Below are 18,122 nucleotides of genomic sequence, written 5' to 3'. Positions count from 1 at the left end.
TTAAATGACTGCTTTCCATTTGATGAATCCTTCATCAGATGCTTTCAGAGAAATAACATGATACAAATTCAAAATATCCTTTTTATTTCATTATCTTTACTGAAATCAATCAGTTTAATTTTCAATCTTACTACATTCTGAACTGCTACAGATGGTGTAAGTGGCAAATATTACACATTTGGTAAGAAAAAAAATCGTAGATATAAATACCCTTGTCTTTTGTACTCAGATCACTGGAGATCTTTAAGAACAGGATAAATACCCATCTGCCTGGAATAATGCCTGGAGGCAGAGGGATGGACTAGATGCCCTATTTAGATTATTTTCAACCCTATCATTCAATGGTTTTCTAATGTTGCCTACAGTGTCACAAAAGGTTACAGAAACATCCATGGCTTGAAGACCCCTTTGCATCATTAAACACTTAATATCACTGAAGATTTTTAGTTGAGTTTTGTTAACACAACAGCCTATCTTTTCTGCCTGTAGCAATATGGTCATTCTGAAAAGCAATCTGTAGTCCTAATGTGAGTGTGTGGGGCTCTGTGAGCAGAATTATTGAATAAACATCTACATATAATCTTTGTGGTAGGCATCAGCCTGTTAAAGTGGAAAGTCCCCAAGGAAACTACATTCTTAATAACATATAGGTTGTCCCATAATCCTTCCATGAACCTGGAAACTGAGTGTTCTCTCCCTTCTCAAATGTTCTTAGTAAATTTTGTCCAGATTCTTCCTTTGTGCCCAACATGCTATACTTTGTATCAAGCTAAATACCTTACCTATCAGATCACTCTTTTAGAATTTTAGAATCTTCTAGAATGCAGAAGTTAGGTCATTGTCCAGAATTGTAACTTCAGTGTCTTACAAATAGTAGATACTTAATAATAATCTGTTTAATTGAACTTATTGAGTCCTGAAGAAGAGTTATTCAGAGTGTGATGGCAATTTCTGTCAGTGGCCACATACTCTTTTTGAGAAAGCTGTCTTTCTCAAATGAATGTAGGTTCATGTATGTGCCCCAGTGTACTTATGCATGGGTTGGTGCAGGGGGAAGAGAGTGTTTTATGATCAAAACCCAAACCTACTTTATTTAATGAGCTATCAGTTCTTCAGTGTGTCTGGGACCACATCTTAGTCATTTCAGTAACCCTGGAAGTATCTACCACAATGCCTTGCACTTTATTCAGTAGATGTCTATTGACTGAGTTTTCCAAATTCACTTCCAAGGGAATAGTCCCCTATGCTCAATGTGAATGCTGATTAGTTAACAAAAGTGCTTGAAATATTAGTGGGGGAAAGAGATAGAACAAACACAAATGAATATGTGTAGGCATAGATACATATATGAAATTGTTATTAGTAGAATAATATGTGAGGTATTAAACCAGGGACTTAGCTTTCTTTGTGTCTTGGCACTCTTTGGCACTTTGGTGGAATTTATGGACTTCTCAGAATAATTTTTTAAATGCATAAAATAAAAAATGCAAAATTACAAAGGAAACAAAATTATATTAGGAATATAGCTATCAAAACATTAAAAAAGTTCACAACCCTCATGAGTTTAAGAACTCATGTATTATATCACCACCTATATTAGGTTATGCAACTTAAAAGTCCTATTTATACTAAAGCTTTACTTTGGATAATAAGCTTTATTCCCACATGTACATATGCAAAGATGCAAATATGTTATTTTCATTTTATAGTTATAAATGAGGTTCAAAAAGGTAGATGATTTTCTCAGAGTCCTACAACTAATAAGGTGCATAGCTCAGCATTTGCCATATTGAAAGAAATACTTAAGGAAGTTCTTCACATACAGAGAAGTATTGTTAAGTAGTGGTGGAATGGCTCTTCTGAAGAACCCTGGCTGAAGTATTAATTTCCACCCAGCTCATCTTCCTCAGTATTCCCAATACAAATCTACTTCTTTTCTCAACTCAGAGACAAATTCTCTTCTCTAGAGTTCGGAAGATTGTCAAGTGAATGATCCCAAATGATCTATTTGATCAACTGTGACCAACAGAGTGATTGATGCTTTCAGTTTCCATTTGCACCTATAAGCAAAGAGTCACATGGTATTCCATCATTCACCTCCATGTGTCCATTGTATCAGGAATGTACTCCCTCCTCACTTCTGACTTCTAGAATCTCTACCTTTCTTTAAATCACATTTCACATTCTATTTCATACAGGAAGACTTTCTTGAGCTACCTCCCACCCTATTCCCATTATTTACATTCTCTTCTTTTTGTAATTGCTTTGTATATAATTGTTATCTTTTCATGTGTATATACTACTAGTAAATTATAAGCTCCATGAGGGGAAGAAAATGTTTTGTTTTTATCTGAAGAGTGATGCCTTGAACATAGTAGCCATTTCCAAATGTTTGCTCAACTGAAGTGATTGCAAATATAAATGACCTGATAAAAGGGCTATCTGTTACATTAGGGATATAGTTGCTAGTCTTGCTATTCATGAGAACTGCTATTCAATTTGCCCACCTTTAGAGTTCACTTTGGTGTCCTGGAATAATTCCAACTTGGGTAATTGCATTCTGCTGATTTAAAGTTCTCCTGTAGTTTCCCCTGGAACACTTGGCCTTCATTTCTCCCAGTCCACATTGGTATACATTGGCAATCAGTGATTGTGCATTCCGCACAAGAGCTATCTGCATTTTACTAATAGGGAAGTGATGCCTGCATATATAGCAATGTCTATATGTGTGTGTGTTAGTGTGTATATATATGAAAAGTGTGTTTATGTGTGTGGTCTGTGCAGTTCTCTTTAATTTGGGAGGCATGAGACACACCAAGGCAATATAGATCAATGCTCTCATGGAAGAGAAATATAAGTATTAGGATAAAATTAGTTTTCCTCTCATATGCTCAGAATTTGCATGTATTGATTTGAAATATACTGACATATCTTAATTTGACATAGATATTTTTCACCAACTATACCACGTGATCTCTTGTTATAGTACATTCCATAGTAAGTTCAATTGTTAAGCGAGGAGTCGCTGTGTCTTTTATCTTTGAAAGTCTGATACTAATTAACTGAAAAGTATCTACCAAGGTTTGTGATCTTTCAATTTTGACTTTATTTACATTATTGTAGTCAATGTATATGATTCTTTGGGCTCTTTCTTCCCCCTGCATCCCTTCTTATATGTCTTTCTATGTTCCCATGAATTCTTCATATTCATCATTCCTTGCAATGTGGTGCTATTAAGTTATGTCCATATACCATAATTTGTTCAGCCATTCCCATACATCAGTCACCCATTTCAGATTTTTTGTTAATCCAGATAATGATTTTATGAACATTGATACTTTAATTATAAGTAATTTACTTAAGAACATACTCTTATCACTAAAAGGCACCTTCCTCAAATAAATAGGCCCACATTTACAAGATTATAATAAAAATGAGCTTTTCTTCTTCAGCTTTTCCTTAAAGAAAATTATGACACAACTCCTCTGACTTCTCATGGGATTTTATTTGTTTTGTATCTCATCCTCGTTACATAAAACAGTACCTTTCCATCATATACATACATGCAGTATGTTCCTTATGTACATATATACATATACACATATGGGAGGGAGGCAGCATAGTTAGGAAAACCTGAGTTCATGTCCTATCTCTTACACATGCTGGTTATATGATACTAAACAAGTCACGTAACCTCTTGGTGGCTCAAACAACTCTCTAAGACTATAAATTGTAAAGCAGTTGCTGCTCTATGTTGGTAGAAGGAGTTTCTGTACTTGGAACTCCTTTTTAAACTAAAATCACATGTTCTGTCTCTCTACACATACATGTATACAGATGTATGTAGGAAGCCAGTGTTGGATTGTCGAAACAATTTCAGTCTTGGAATCATAAACCCTCATTTAAAGTTCTGCCTCTGCTTTTCACTTACTCGTATGGGAATTTTGACAAGTCACTGTGCATATGAATCACCTTGTAGCCTTAAAATTCTATCTGGATGTGTTATCATTTGTATATGTGTATGTGTAATATCATGTACGTATGAACACTTCAGTTCCAAAGCAAATCTACAGTTTGTGTTTTATTTACTTAATATAACAGTCTTTATGTCATGTGTACAGTATTCATATTTTAAGAGGAATGTTTTATAAGTAGTTGCTTTCTTCATCTCAGAAATCTTCACTTTGCAAATTCTACTCTAGACTTAAGCATGCAAAAACAGAAGTGGATAATATTAATTTTCCTCCAGAAATCAAATATTGCCAGAGGTGGGGTATTCTGTTAAAAATTAAGGGTCAACTTGCAATTAAGGGGTCTTTTAGCACAGTAACAAAATGATGTGCTGTTTATGAGGGTGATGAAAACAGGAAAAAAACACATGGATATTGAGCCAATTATTAAGGTTGAGCTTCAAACTTGTAGAATTCTTTTCTTTAAAAAAAAAATCCAGGCTTATTTCTGATTTACGTATTTCAAAGCTCCCACAGCCAAAGGAGGGAGATTTTCTAACAGTAGGGGGTTATCCTATTAAAATTCATCATGATTCTCCTTACGGAAAGAAATAAACAAGAATCAATTTTCCTTAGTAAAGAAGTTGGCTGAGATGCAAGATGATCTAGGATAGACTTGGTGGGTTCACTTAAAAGGTTTATAAAATAATTCAAATACAGGATATGCGATTTGTAGGGAATTCCTTTTGTGAGGGGCAGGCTATCTGTATTTGTTGGAAAGGCAGGAGAGATGTAACCCAGCACATACACACACATACACACACACACACACACACACACACACGGATCCTCTAGATTTTAATTCTGTCAAGTACCGGTATCGCAGAGAAGATGCATAGAACTGCCATGATCTGGCCAGATACATGTAATTGTATCTATTAAGTTAAATAGAAATCTGTTAGATGACAGCAAAGATTAGTTTGTCTTTAGGGGTCAGACAGAAACTTGGGATGACCTTTCTCCTCCCTTCTCACCATGCCTGTTTACTCAGTCTTTGATGGGCTCCCCATTTTCATAAGCACGTGAAATCATATACAGTAACACTGTCTTTTTGCTCTTTGCCAACAGGATCCCTGGAGATGATGTTCCGCTTACTTGGGCCCCAGAGATTAAGCCTGCACAGCCCTTCCTTCTATTTGAAGTGTATGATATTGATATCAGTGCTTTGGGAGAACGAGGACTCTAAAATGAACATATCACGCCAGGCTCCATAAAGTCTATGTTGCAAAGAGATGTATAGGCTGAGGTGGAGAAGGGCCAAGTCAGGCTTTTGCTCTGGAAAGCAAGTATTATGTAATGAGTTAGCGCCTGTTTCCTGGCCTCATCCTTAATATTTTGTACATCTCCATGAAATATGAAAATAGGCCTGGATTTCGGAGTGATGTTACCTCAGTCACAAATCATCCATTGTCATTTTCTAGGTGCTGGTGATCCTCGCGGTATTAATGCTCCTTCCCTCGTGCTGTCTTCTTTAAAAAATAGAAGCACCCCCTCCCTTTTATATGCAGTTGGAATCTATTTTCATGGAGTTCCTCCAATCAGGACTACATCCAAACCATTTTGTTTTTTGAGCCTTTCATACTATATTTACTGCGTGTAATGAAAAGCCTCGATTCTCCCCATGCTAACTAGTGAAACGTGTGATGGTTGAAATATTCCACAAGTCCCACAGTATTTATGGAAAGAGACAAAACACACAGAAGATGTGTGGTTATTAAGTAAGCTCCTTAATCTCCTGATTCTTGCACATTCTCTCTCTCTTCTATGGGCTTTTCATTGCCACCAAGTTGTAAAGGTTTTCATTGTTTGGAGCCTGGCTTAGGGATCCCAGGAAAGCTCAGCTCCAGGCAGGTTTGCCTTGTGCGTTTTAGCATAAAAAATGCATGACACTTCGGCATATGCTCCATATTAAGCTTAACCAGGTTAACGCCCCTTTGCTTGGGTTCTTGGAAGAGAGTCCCATATTGTCACATGTAAAGGGGGACATTTCAGTGCTGACTTTCATTTCCATGAGATTAAAAGTGAAACATGTAACCACAAAGCTGGTTTATGTCATCCCCCTGTCGGAGCCAGCAGTAATGCCAAAAATTAGATATTTGATAGGTTTGTGAGAGAAACAGATGCAGAAGGATGCCATTCCCACAATTTTAGACTCCTTATCTTTAAGCTAGAAAGAACATTCCAGATGAAGAAAATCTATTTTATTGGCTTTAAAAAATAGCAAAGAAAATGCAGAAATAAAAAGAAAATGTTAATTTAAAACCGATGTCATTCTTGGGGACTTATAAACTGCAAATTGGTATTCTTTTTTTCCTTTAAACAACAAAAAGAAAGTTGTTCAAGACATGCTTATTCGACTGTTTTCATTTATTATGCATTTTTTCTACCCAGCCCCAAAGTTATAATTGAGAGAAAATATCCTCTAAATATATTCATGTGCGGTATATTTGAGGGTTGGGGGAAGAGAAAGAGAGGAGGAAAAGGGGAGAGACACCATAAACCTCTAAAAGGCTAAAACATCCAAAAAGTATTCTTTCAGCTTTTTGTTTTGGAAGCATTTTGTGTCCCTGTTCTTTTCTTTTTATTTAATTCTGCCAGCTGTCTGCTAAACAAATCTAGCCAGGTGGGGCTTACAACCCATGACTAAAAAACCTACTAGTGCAGCTGTCCAGCTTGCCCGGAGGAAGAATTCAAACAAATGGCAGGAATGAAAAGATTGGTTTTGTTTTCAAGAAAGTAGCTACTGTACCTTCTTTCGGTTCAGTTTTTGTTCTGTTTGCTTTAGTTAACTCATGGCCTCCTAAGGTTTTTTACAGTGAAATGGAAAATCATTTCCATGTTTCTAGCATTTTGTGTATTTTGGTGATAATCTGGTTTTGTTTAATATGCCCTTCCACCTCCCCTCCCACCCCCCACATAAATGTTTTATTCTACATGAGACCCATAGCACAACTTGGCTGTTTTGAAGAATACATTTTGGGGTGCAAATTACCAGCAAAGTATGGCTAGACATGATTCCCAAATATTCAGTAATTGACTATGTAGCTATTGAAAAGTGGTGGTGAGCATTGTTTCTCCAAAAGCTGAGGATAAGAACAGACTTCTTTGCACTGCATCATCAGCCGACCTCAACTGTAATTTTTCTAGTCAGCAAATGGGTGCTTTATTCTGTGTGTCTGAGGATAGCAAAGGAAGAACTGTGTTAGGAACGATCACATTGCCATCTGATCCATGGCTCCATGGATGAGAGATTAATGGGCAAACCCCTCAGCTCCTCTCTTGTTTTATCTGATACTCATCGACTCAGCAAGTCCCTAACTTCTGGCAAACATGTTTCAACTCCTTTTTATTTTTCATCGAAGAAAGGAATTGTGACCATGGCCTTTGGGCCCAGCACCTGTTCACTAGCTATGGATGTTCCTAACAAGGATCAGGACACAGCTCTGATTTCAGTCAGACTTTTCTAATTCCCCATAGGGAGCAGAGCCCTACCTGGAATGCCATCAGATCTCTCTAGTCCCTAAATGAACAACTGGAAACAAAACAGTCTTTAACTTGAAGTCAAATGCTTGCCACCACACCCATTAGCCAGTTGTCATTTCTTCCCGTACTGGAAAGAAAATGGAGCTGAAAGGGTCATTAACAATTTCCCTAAAAATGACACACATTTCATTTTCTTGGTCTTTGAGGGAATTTGCATAAACCTCAACTGAAACAGATTTGGCAAAGAAACATAGCTGAGAAAATATTTCCTTATTAAATAAATTAGGATGCTTGGAAATTCAAAATGGCTTCCTGAATAAGCAGGGAAGCCCAGAGGATGGTGGAGAGTTGACTTGATTTCCTTTTGCTGTGTAACAAGCTTTGAGTGTTATTGTGTTCACAAAACCAAGAAGAAAAGACTGTTTTTTCAGTGAGGAAAGTAGAATGCTAATGCAGAAATAGTCCTCATAGCTTTTTGTTACTTAATGAAGATGGAGTGATGAAGAATTTGGGTCAAAATGGAGCAGAGCAGAAATACAACTGCAATGCCACTATTTATTCTATAGAGAACAAACAAAGGCACATGATTATTGTAAAGACCCTCCAAAGAAGGATTTGCAAACTAATTTAAGAGGAACAGGTAATTTCCATACTCCAAGTAAATATATGCCTCAAGTAAGTAAGGAGATACTCTCCTTAGTGGGATATCCATTCAAGAAAACAAAGAAATTTTAAATCTCACAATATACCAGGTACTGTGGATACAAAGACACAGTTCTTGCCCTCAGGGAACTCACATTCTAATGGGAGAGTCAACATGAAATAATGAGATATGGATAAGATATAGATAGAATAAATGAGAGGCCATCTGAGAGGGGAAGATGCTTAGCAGTCTTCGTTCTACCATTTCCTTTGTGCTTTTTAATAAAATCTCTTTGAGGATATTGTAAAAAAAACAACATGTTGTTGCAATACTTCCTTTGTGATTAAATAGCAGTATGTATTATGTATAACTAACCTGAAAGTTTTCAATATCACATTATTTGCTCTTAACCAGCTGCATTTATAATAGAGAAAAAAATCATGTTTAGCAGCACCCCACTTGCCAAATATGTGGGGACTAGTTATTGAATGAAAATGTCAAAGAATACTTATTTGATATTTCCTCCCAATTTATTTCCCCCTTTTTCTCTCCATTCCATAATATTCCATAAGACACACAGGCATATATGCCCTTTTACAAAAATATACATATCCTTCAGTATGGACAGAGAAATAGGGGAATCTGTCTGTACAGAGTAAAGAAATATTTTCCTTCACAAATCTCTTGAACATTGTGATATGTTCAAGAAAACGTGCCCATTTTAGATATGTTTTCCTGAGATAAATTAAATTGTATGTATAGTCAAGAAATAAAGGTAATTTTTATAGATGAAACATTTGCGAATTGTTATCAGTTTCTGTTTTGAATTGTGAGTGATCAAAATACCAAGCATATAGGCAATAGGAGGGAAAAGCAGGGAGAACTTAGTTCTAAGTCCTTTGTTAAAAATTAAAAGAATTGTATCCTTAATGCAGGCATTTCAGTATCAGACAACTTCATACAGACAATGACCAACATAATGCATTCAGCAGCAATTCTGATTGTCTGATCCTCTAACACTAGTGTTATAAGGAAGTTAAGAATGATCTGCTTTGGTTTCCTTTTGTTTCTGAAAATTTTAGTCAATGCTTTCAAAACCTCTAGTCATAGTTTTCACTCAGTTTCCTTATTGTTTAATTCTGAATTGAAATGTCATTTTTTTCATATTCAAATCTTTGGTAGTTCAAAAGGATTTGAATGTGTATCCTTTGTATTATTTCCCCTCAAATCTCAATTGCATTTCTTTTTCCTGGGGAAAATATATTTCATTTTAAATATTAAAAAATAATTTAAAATGTTTTTCTTGTCCTTCTTCACTACTCTTAACTTATTCTTAAAATTATTCTGCCAAACTATGCAACAAATGTGTCCCATTAATAGCATACTAAATATAAATGTGGATATTCTATGATTAAATAACTAAGGGAGAATGAGGCAGAAAACTCTAGCAGGTCTTCAATCCTCAAGCACTTATTTTGGCATCTTTTTGATTATAGCCCTGTGTACTAACAGTATGTTTCTGTATCACACAGGTGGAAGTGAGAATATGAGGCTCATTTAGCAGTGTGAATTTTCCCAATGTATCACAATTACAGAAACACCTGTGTTTTCTAACTTTTTGCTGATCCAATGTGAAAATTCAGTGTGTTTGAATTGTCAATATACTTCACTTCCTATGCTAACTTGATCTCTTTCCTTCTTTCCTTCCTTCTTCCCTCTTCCCTTTCCTTTCTATGCTTTTTTCTTTCTTTCAATAGCTTTCTCTTTTTCTTCTTTTTTCCTGCCTTCTTTATTCTCTCTTTCTCTAATTTTTCTTTACACTCCTTTCTCTTCTTTCTTTCCTCCATCTTCTGTTTCTTTCCTTTTTTTTAGTACTCCTTTCTTTCCTTTCTTCAAGTTCTATCTCCTGTCTTCTCCTCTCTTTCCTTCTTCCCTTAACTCCTGTTTCTATTATATTGTGTCCATAGAGGACAAGATCTTTCATTTATTTCATTTATTCATAGAATAATCAATGAAAAAACATCAGCTAGTGTATCCATCCCAGAGTATTCACACAGTACCCCTTCCCAATGATAGCTTTTAGAAACACTGATAGTTAAGAAATACTTTAGGTGATTTCAGTTTCTTTGTGAAATGTTTCCTTTTTTCGGGATTGGAAAATGGATTTCAGATGATCCGGAACAGCCATATTGAATGGAGTAGTGTGTAGAATTTGCTTTATGTTGCAGTGCCAGTCTCTGTAGAACAAAGTAACAAACCTTCCAAAAGCCTTCTCATTTTGTACTGTTTACAAGGCAGTACTGTACTTCTGTTTAACAGTTCTGTTTAGATCTTGTTACAGTTATACTTAGATCTTTTCCCTTGTATAATAGATTTTAATGAGAAAGGAAAGTGTGCTTTCAGTTTGCATTTTCAGAAGGATTTATGATTAAACTTAAGTTATGCATAACTCTAGTTTCACATATACAATAAATTGATACATTTGTAGGAAAAAAAAAGTCCCACCTGAATCCTACATGGAAACTTTTTTGGCATTTGAAGAATGTCAGATACTTAAGGTATCTTTGTGAACAGCTTTCCTACCTTTGTTCGACGTCCATCTAAAAGTCTCCAAAGGTCTGTAAAAGCTCTGGCGCCTCTATCATCTGCAAATCCCACTGCTGCAACCCAGTTAGGGTGGGACTGCATCCTAAGACATCTGTGAACCAGAAAAGTTGGCAAACATTTTGGACCTTTTAACTTAAGTGACTACACCAAGCCAGGCTGCAAAGATATTAGACCTGAGATAACTACTTCCACATATTGGCACTCTGTCAGTTAAAGTCTGGAAGAGAGGGCATAGAAGAAGGGAGAAGCCACAAGTAGGGCGAGTTAAAAAGGAAATCTATGGAATGAAAACGAGAAAGGTAGGCACTTGTTGGAAGAATACGGTTTGAAAAACGAGTGAAAGGTTTGAATGATTATTTTCACTTTGGTCTCAGTGGCAATTTCATAATGAAGACATTGAATTTTGAAGATATGTTTGCCTAAATTTGTACAGGGAAATTTCAAAGCTCTTCAGACAGTTATGAAGGTCAAACTAGACTTTATGAAAAAAGACACATTGTGTTAATTGTTGGATAACAGAACTAGAAGAGACTTTGGAAGGCTTTCTAACTCTTCTATCTTTGGGCATGATTCTAGCTAAATTATCCTAGAGGAAGGGCTGTCAGAGGCTGAATGATCTTCCAACCATTCTCAGCCTAAATGAAAGAAAGAATTTATCCCTAACAGATGATAGACCTTTGCTCACAAATAGTTTCATTCAAATCACACAAGAAGGATAATGGAAAAAGAGAAGAAAGGTAAGAGAGGAAAGTGAGAAGAGAGAATTGAAAAAGAAAGGATGATAGTATAGAAGAGGAAAGAAAAGGAAGAGGGAAGGAAAGAGGAAAGAAGGGAAGGAGTGAGAAGAAAAGGAAAATAGTTTAAAAGGGAGGAGCAAGTTAGGAAAAAAATGCCATATGCATCTTAAGAAATAGACATTTTAAAATCAAAGAGCTCTAATTTCCTCAGTGTAGGCACTCCCATTCCCCAGGCATATTTCAATGTAGTAGATAAATTCTAGAGTTGCCTTGGGTTATTGAAAGGGCTTGTAGGTAGCACATGGGTAGAGGACTGGGCTTGGAATCAGACCTGGGCAAGTCACTTAACCCTATTTGTCTCAGTTTCTTAATCTGTAAAATGAAAGAGCAAGCTACTTCAGTATCTTTGCTAAGAAAACCCCAAAATAGTATCATGAAGGGTCAGACATGACTGAACAACAATGCTGAAAGGTTAAATATCTTGTCTGGGGCTGTAGCTAGGAAGTTTCAAAATCAGATTTGATCTAGAACTTTCCTGATTTATAGTCTAATATTCCATCTCCTGAAATTTCTATGATGTTTTCATGATTGACTAATAAGATATTCTTGTCTAGATCAAATAAGGAGGCTCAAAATGTGGTCTTTGGTCAAGCTAATCATGATTTACTGGCCTTTGTTGATGTTTAATTACAGTATGATAGGACCCTTTGGCATTCTTGCATTCATTAGTAACTTGGTAATTTTTCTGGTAAAAAATGGACAGATAGTAAAAAGATCTACTTTCATCCAAAGAAACTTGCTTTAAGGGAATCACAAAAATCCATCCAAAAGCCACTATATGTACTTAACCCATTTCTTCTTTTACCCCTAAGAGCCTTATTTCAGATGCCATCTGTCAGGTACTAACTATATGTGATGAGTTTGACTAACTTTTTTTCTAAAATAACTAATTTTTTTATTTGATGTTCATCAACAGCAAATGATGTCTATTTGACCATTGAATATACTTTCTTTATTTTAACTTGTCTTAACAAAAGGAAAATATTTTCGGGTATGGAAGAGGCATGAAGGAAGAGAGAATTTCAAACATGCAAGACAGAAAGCTGGGTACATCATCTGTCAATCAAGGTGAAGATTCCAAAATAGAATATTCCCAGGAAAGGCAATTGGAGCCTGGCCAGGAGAGGAACTGAGAGACCTTGGTGGCTGTGAGAGAGTGGTGGAGAAGAAGCTGGGATTTCTAGCTTTGAACTATTTCTCTTGGTTTTGGAGAGAGTCTTCCTTGGCTGAAGGCTGAAGGCTTCTGAAGAAGCTGAGAACTGATCCCTGTTAGCTTCTGTCCTAGGCTGAAGGCCCCGGGGTGGGGGTGGGGTTCCTGGAGTTAGGCTGAGAAGATATCAACTTTTGTTGGTGGCTTTGTGCGATTAGAAGAAGAAAGAAGATTAAAGAGTTGTCCTCCATCTCTCTGACAGACTTTTGTGTCACAGTTGTGACAGGACTGACATTCCCAAAATCCTCCTAATCCTCCTTATAGATTAGGGGCAACCTCATCCCTCTCACTTCAATCTCCATCCTGTTATTCCCAATAAATCCCCTTACTTGAGAAGAGAAAAGAAAGGACTTTTCCCTCATAAATCTCACAGTACACTCAGGGGGGAGGGGCAAAGCCAAAGGCTTCAAGAAGTGGGTGGTGAAAGGGAGGGAGGAGGAGGAGGGTAGGAAATATCTTGATCTATTAGCCATCAATAGTGATCAATAGGCAACCCCAGACTATCTCTCTCTGATAGTATCTCTCAAGTATTTCTATCTCCATAACAACTAAGCATTCTCAGGTTCCCCTAGTATCTCTCTAGTCACAAGCCAGAGTATCTAGTTATTACAACTAGAAATAGTGTTCCACAGATTATCTCTTTATTACATAGGGAAAGACAATGAATATCTAAATGAAAAGGCTTTATTAAATGCTTAATGTGTAGTATTTTCTTAGTGTTGATTTTCAGACCAAAATACACAAGGCAGGGGCTTAGATGGAGGTCAAAAGATGTATCAAAGACTCTCTCAAGGTCTCTCTGAATAATAATGATTGTGAGACATAGACTCTGGCATAGGACTGCTCACCATGGCTTTCCCTTATCAAAGAAAGCACTGTGCTCCCTGAGCAAAGGAGAATCACAGTAGCACAAAGGAAAAATGATATATACAAATTTAGACACATCTTCATCCCAAACCTTCAAACAGACTACTTGTTCCTGATCTGTGGTAGAATCTTCTGAGCTCATGTCAAACACACTCTGTCCTGAACCCACCATTGTGATGACACAGGACCTCTTTGGTGAAGGGTATAGATAAACAATAATATGCTGTTTCAAGCTCTATGCTAACTCCTGTGGATACACCTACAAAAATACTAAAACAGATACCCCCCCTACCCCCTTACACTGGAAAAGAGGGAGATAACACTTCTGAGGGAATGGGTTGTCAGGGAAGGGGTGTTTGGTTTGGGAAGTCAAAGGGATGATAAGTAGAGTTGAAGGAGGCTTGATTAATTCTCTTCTTTTTCAAATAGCTAAGGAAGTTCTGATTGGGTTACAGTATATAGAGGAAGAGGGTTGGGGAGAGAGAAGCCTTTTGTTGGATGCAAAGTATAGCTGGGGCCTACTAGATAATGGAGGCCCTATAATTTTAAACTACAATCAGTGGGCTGATTTTAGAAGCAAAGGATCATTTTCCATTTGGGAAATGTAGAGTTTTTCCTTCTCATGGTTTGCGAGTTAACTAAGTAGTATTATAAAATGAAAGCAGATTCTGCCAAGTTAAAAGGAAAAAGAAAGGAAAAAAACACCTTACTTGATGAGTGCCTCAGTGCCATGCAGGCATCTGTCATCATGTGAAACCACATAAAAATAATAGTCACTATCAACAGTAAAAGCTTTGCTTGAATTCATGCAGGGCTATTGTTAATGGAAGTCAAATTTGGTAAACATCTTAGAGTGCTGACTCATCAGGCCAACAAATTCAATAACAAATTATCACCGTGATTTAGCACTAACACTGGAATTCACATCCTGAAATGTTCTAGACCATCAGCCAAAACTCAAACAGGTTGCTGAAAGGTGCATTTCATCAATAAGTAGTTTCATTCATAAAGAAGAGATTTTACCCAGGGTGAGTGGCAACTGTCTACTTTAAAAAAAAAAAAAAGTGGCCAGCTCTTTGGGAAGGAAGCTGTGTTAGTTTGAAACAAATGGGGAAAAAAGCCAACCACCCAAACTGCTGAACGTTTGCAAAGTAATTTCCTCGAATTCCACAGCAAACAATATACAATAAGAACTTAATATTTTTGTATCTTAATCATGCTCAGTAAAGAAGTCCTTTAGATAATTGGCACTGCTTCTGTACTGGGCCAAACTTTCTTTTAAGTTACAAATACTCACAAAAGGTTTACATTATAAGGAGCTGCTTTGGAGATGTGCAGATTTAGTTTGTAAGTACAAAGTGAACATGCAAATTGCCTTATCTTGTGGGATTCACAAACAACCATCATTCAGATTGATTTAATACATAGCTTTTTATCTTTAAAAGTGTTAATTAGAAAATAGGGACAGTTCTCTGAACACTTAAGAGTAATAAATAGATCAAAACAGCATCCATGCTTCTGTGATGGAACTTCTGAAGACTTTGTAAAGGGATTAATACAATTGTCAAAAAGACCACAGTATACATATTTAATAGTGCTACCAAGCTACAATTACATTTTTAGGACTTTATTTGCTAAGCTTTTAAACACTTATTATGCTGGAAAAGAAACTGGGAATTTGCACAACTTTTGTACAAAGCTAGGGGTTGCCATCTGAACTAATTTTTTTCTCTTTCTTTCCAGACCCTGGAGGTTCAATATTCTAGATAAATTCTTCAAATTATAATCAGCAGTAGTTCTTTAAGGGAAAATGGGACTTAGAGTTAGAAGTACAAAAAAACTACAAGACATACTCAGGTTTATAGATTTTTTAAAAGAGGAATACTTATTAGAACTCACCTGAGACCCCAAATATCCTCAGTGATGTAGAACAGGAACACAATGCACCGAGATTTCTGTTCATTGAGAAATTGCTTTTCATTTTCTTTTAACAGAGCAGCAGAGTAGCACAGCAGAGCAGAATAGTATAGATTGAACTTGGAAGCAATGGGATCACCTTTGACTCTAACCAGCTGAGTGTTCATTGGCAAATAATTTGACATTTCTGAACTGAACATTTCTGAACATTAAAAAAATTTAATGGTAAACTGGGGATAATAGTACCTGTAATAACAATCTCATTAACTGTTGTGAAGTCATGTCAATCATGTCTGATTCTTTGTGACTCTGCTTTTCTTTTCTTTTTTTGGCAAAGATACTGAAGTGGTTTGCGATTTCCTTCTATAGCTCATTTGGCATGTGAGGAAACTGAGCCAACCAGGGCTAAATGAATTGCCCAGGGTCACAGTATCTGACTAAGACCCATATCTTCTTGATTCTGGTTCTATCACTTTACTCACCATGCCACCTAGCTGTCCTTATCATCACTACTACAATGGAAAGGCAGGTGGTAGTTTTCAATAAAATTATTTGTATGGAAATGCTGTTATCATTGAAAATATTTATAGATATCTCTTTCACATCTTGGGAGTTAGGGATGTGATGCTCCTTGTGATCCGGAAAATCCATGTAAATTTTTTTTTGTCCCTCTCTTTGTACTGAAGAAGTCTGAATTTTTGGATATTCATTTATGGGGTATTTATAGTACCTTATTATGCATTTATGAGTTACTAAAAATTGTAAGATATCTCTACTATTCTAACCTTTGTGTGTCACCTTCTGGCTTTCATTTTCTTTTTGCAAACTTTAACTTTTTACTTATTTTAACTTTAAAAAGAAGTTGTATGTATTTATAATATTAAAAGAATATATGTTGACATTATACAATACCATACATATGTTTTATGTATTCTGAGTTTCTAAAGTTTTTCTGTGTCATCTCCTGACCTTTGTGGGTCACATCTGTAGCTTCTGTAAAACTCCCTCCAAAATTCCCATTTAATTTTTTATACTAACTCATGAACTGTGATGGGGAAAGTCAGAATGGTGAAGAGATACCTGTATTAATTTCTATGTAAACTTCATAAAGCAAAGTACATGAACATAGTTCAGGATCTCAGTTACTTGGGTTCTTCACTTTCAATATTTTTCATTTCTATTCCACTTATTGATAAGAGACTATCTTAGATTTTCTTATTAAAAGTACTTCAGCTCCAGGTCCTTAAATTCCAAATTTCTCTTTGACAACAATACTATCTTCTACCTCTCCTACTCAGTAATAACTACTGTTTTTATTCTTTGCTTTAGGTATGACCTTTGGTTCTGAAATCTATTCTCCTAGTCCATCATCCTGCCATGGCAGGAAAACAATTGAGAAAATAAGATATAAAATTCTTTTATTTAATACATTTGTGATAAGCCCAGGCATGGAGAAGCATCACTTGGCACATAAAGAAGTGTGGATTTATGGAAAATATGGACTTCTGAATGTGGGCTTTTTCCTGCAAGTACTTAGAATATATAGAAAAAACACATCATCAACTTGGGTTCACAATTGGTGGGTCTTACAGTTAGTCTTACTGTTTTGTTGTATTTGAGTAAAGTAGACAGAAACTTTCCAATTGACTAATCTGTTATTAGCTGTGGGATTCCAAGAAAGGGTAGATTTTTCCTTTGTTTTTTAATTGTATAAGAATTAGATTCAACAAGATTGGAGAATTAGATAAAGAGGATTAGATAAAACAAGATTAGAGATGAGAAGTGACTGTTCATTTATACTTAAAAGGGAGGGTTATCCTAAAATAAAATATTCATGTCAAAAAAGGGGAAATATAGTGCCCCTCCTTCTTCTATCCCATCATAAATCCAAATCTGCCTTTACTGGTCTGTAAATCCAGTCTGAAACAGACATCAATCATTTAAATGATACTCTTGTCAGTTTCTAGAATTTCTTGTCCCCTTGACTTCTTACTCTCCCCCCTAGCCAATTGCTGATCTCTAATAATGAATTATCTCTATTGTCTATTTTCTCTTTTTCCCCACTCTCACAAGGCTGAGCATTGGTAGAAAAAGTCACAACATCACACTAATTGACTTTCCCATAAATTCATGATATTTAGCTGTAATTGGGCTCTCCTGGCCTTTTATTCATTTCTTATTGACTCTTGATCATATTCTCCACAGCAGCTATTCCAGACTTTTCCTTGCTTGACCTCCTTATTCTCTGAGTCCTCTGTTTCTACCTCACCTACTTATTGTCAGCAAATGAGAGTGCTTTGCATTATATCCAGGGCATATAATGAAAACCTCCCACCTTCTCTTCTATATGATCACCTGTTCTCTTCTCCTTTCCTCCTTTTTCCAGAGCAAGAAACTTACTCTTCTAAAGCTCAACCCCCCTTCCACCTGTTTACTTTATCCCATCCTGTTTCTTCTGTCTAAGATCCTTAGTTTCATTGTTTTTTTACCTTTTTCTTTGATGTTCAAATCTTTCCCACTTTATTAACTCAAAAGTATGCTGGAAAATGTTTAATAACCAACTCTCCATAAAGAAAAAAAAATACACA

At 36.1% G+C, this 18,122-nt stretch overlaps 1 long non-coding RNA gene across 2 annotated transcripts in view; it reads left to right on the top strand.

Annotated features, from left to right (window-relative positions):
• LOC130453692 (uncharacterized) overlaps positions 1 to 8,930 on the top strand; it is a 142,989-nt gene extending 134,059 nt beyond the window's left edge. For both annotated transcript variants that reach the window (XR_008911186.1, XR_008911185.1), the window contains one exon: positions 5,079 to 8,930. This is a non-coding gene — a long non-coding RNA (uncharacterized LOC130453692). The remainder of the gene's footprint in view (positions 1 to 5,078) is intronic.
• The last annotated feature ends 9,192 nt before the right edge of the window (positions 8,931 to 18,122 follow it).

This window comes from Monodelphis domestica, chromosome 4 (assembly GCF_027887165.1).
Source record: "Monodelphis domestica isolate mMonDom1 chromosome 4, mMonDom1.pri, whole genome shotgun sequence".
Classification (NCBI taxonomy): Eukaryota; Metazoa; Chordata; class Mammalia; order Didelphimorphia; family Didelphidae; genus Monodelphis; species Monodelphis domestica.
The sequence above is the reverse complement of the archived record's forward strand: the minus strand, read 5'-3'. Positions and strand labels throughout refer to the sequence as shown.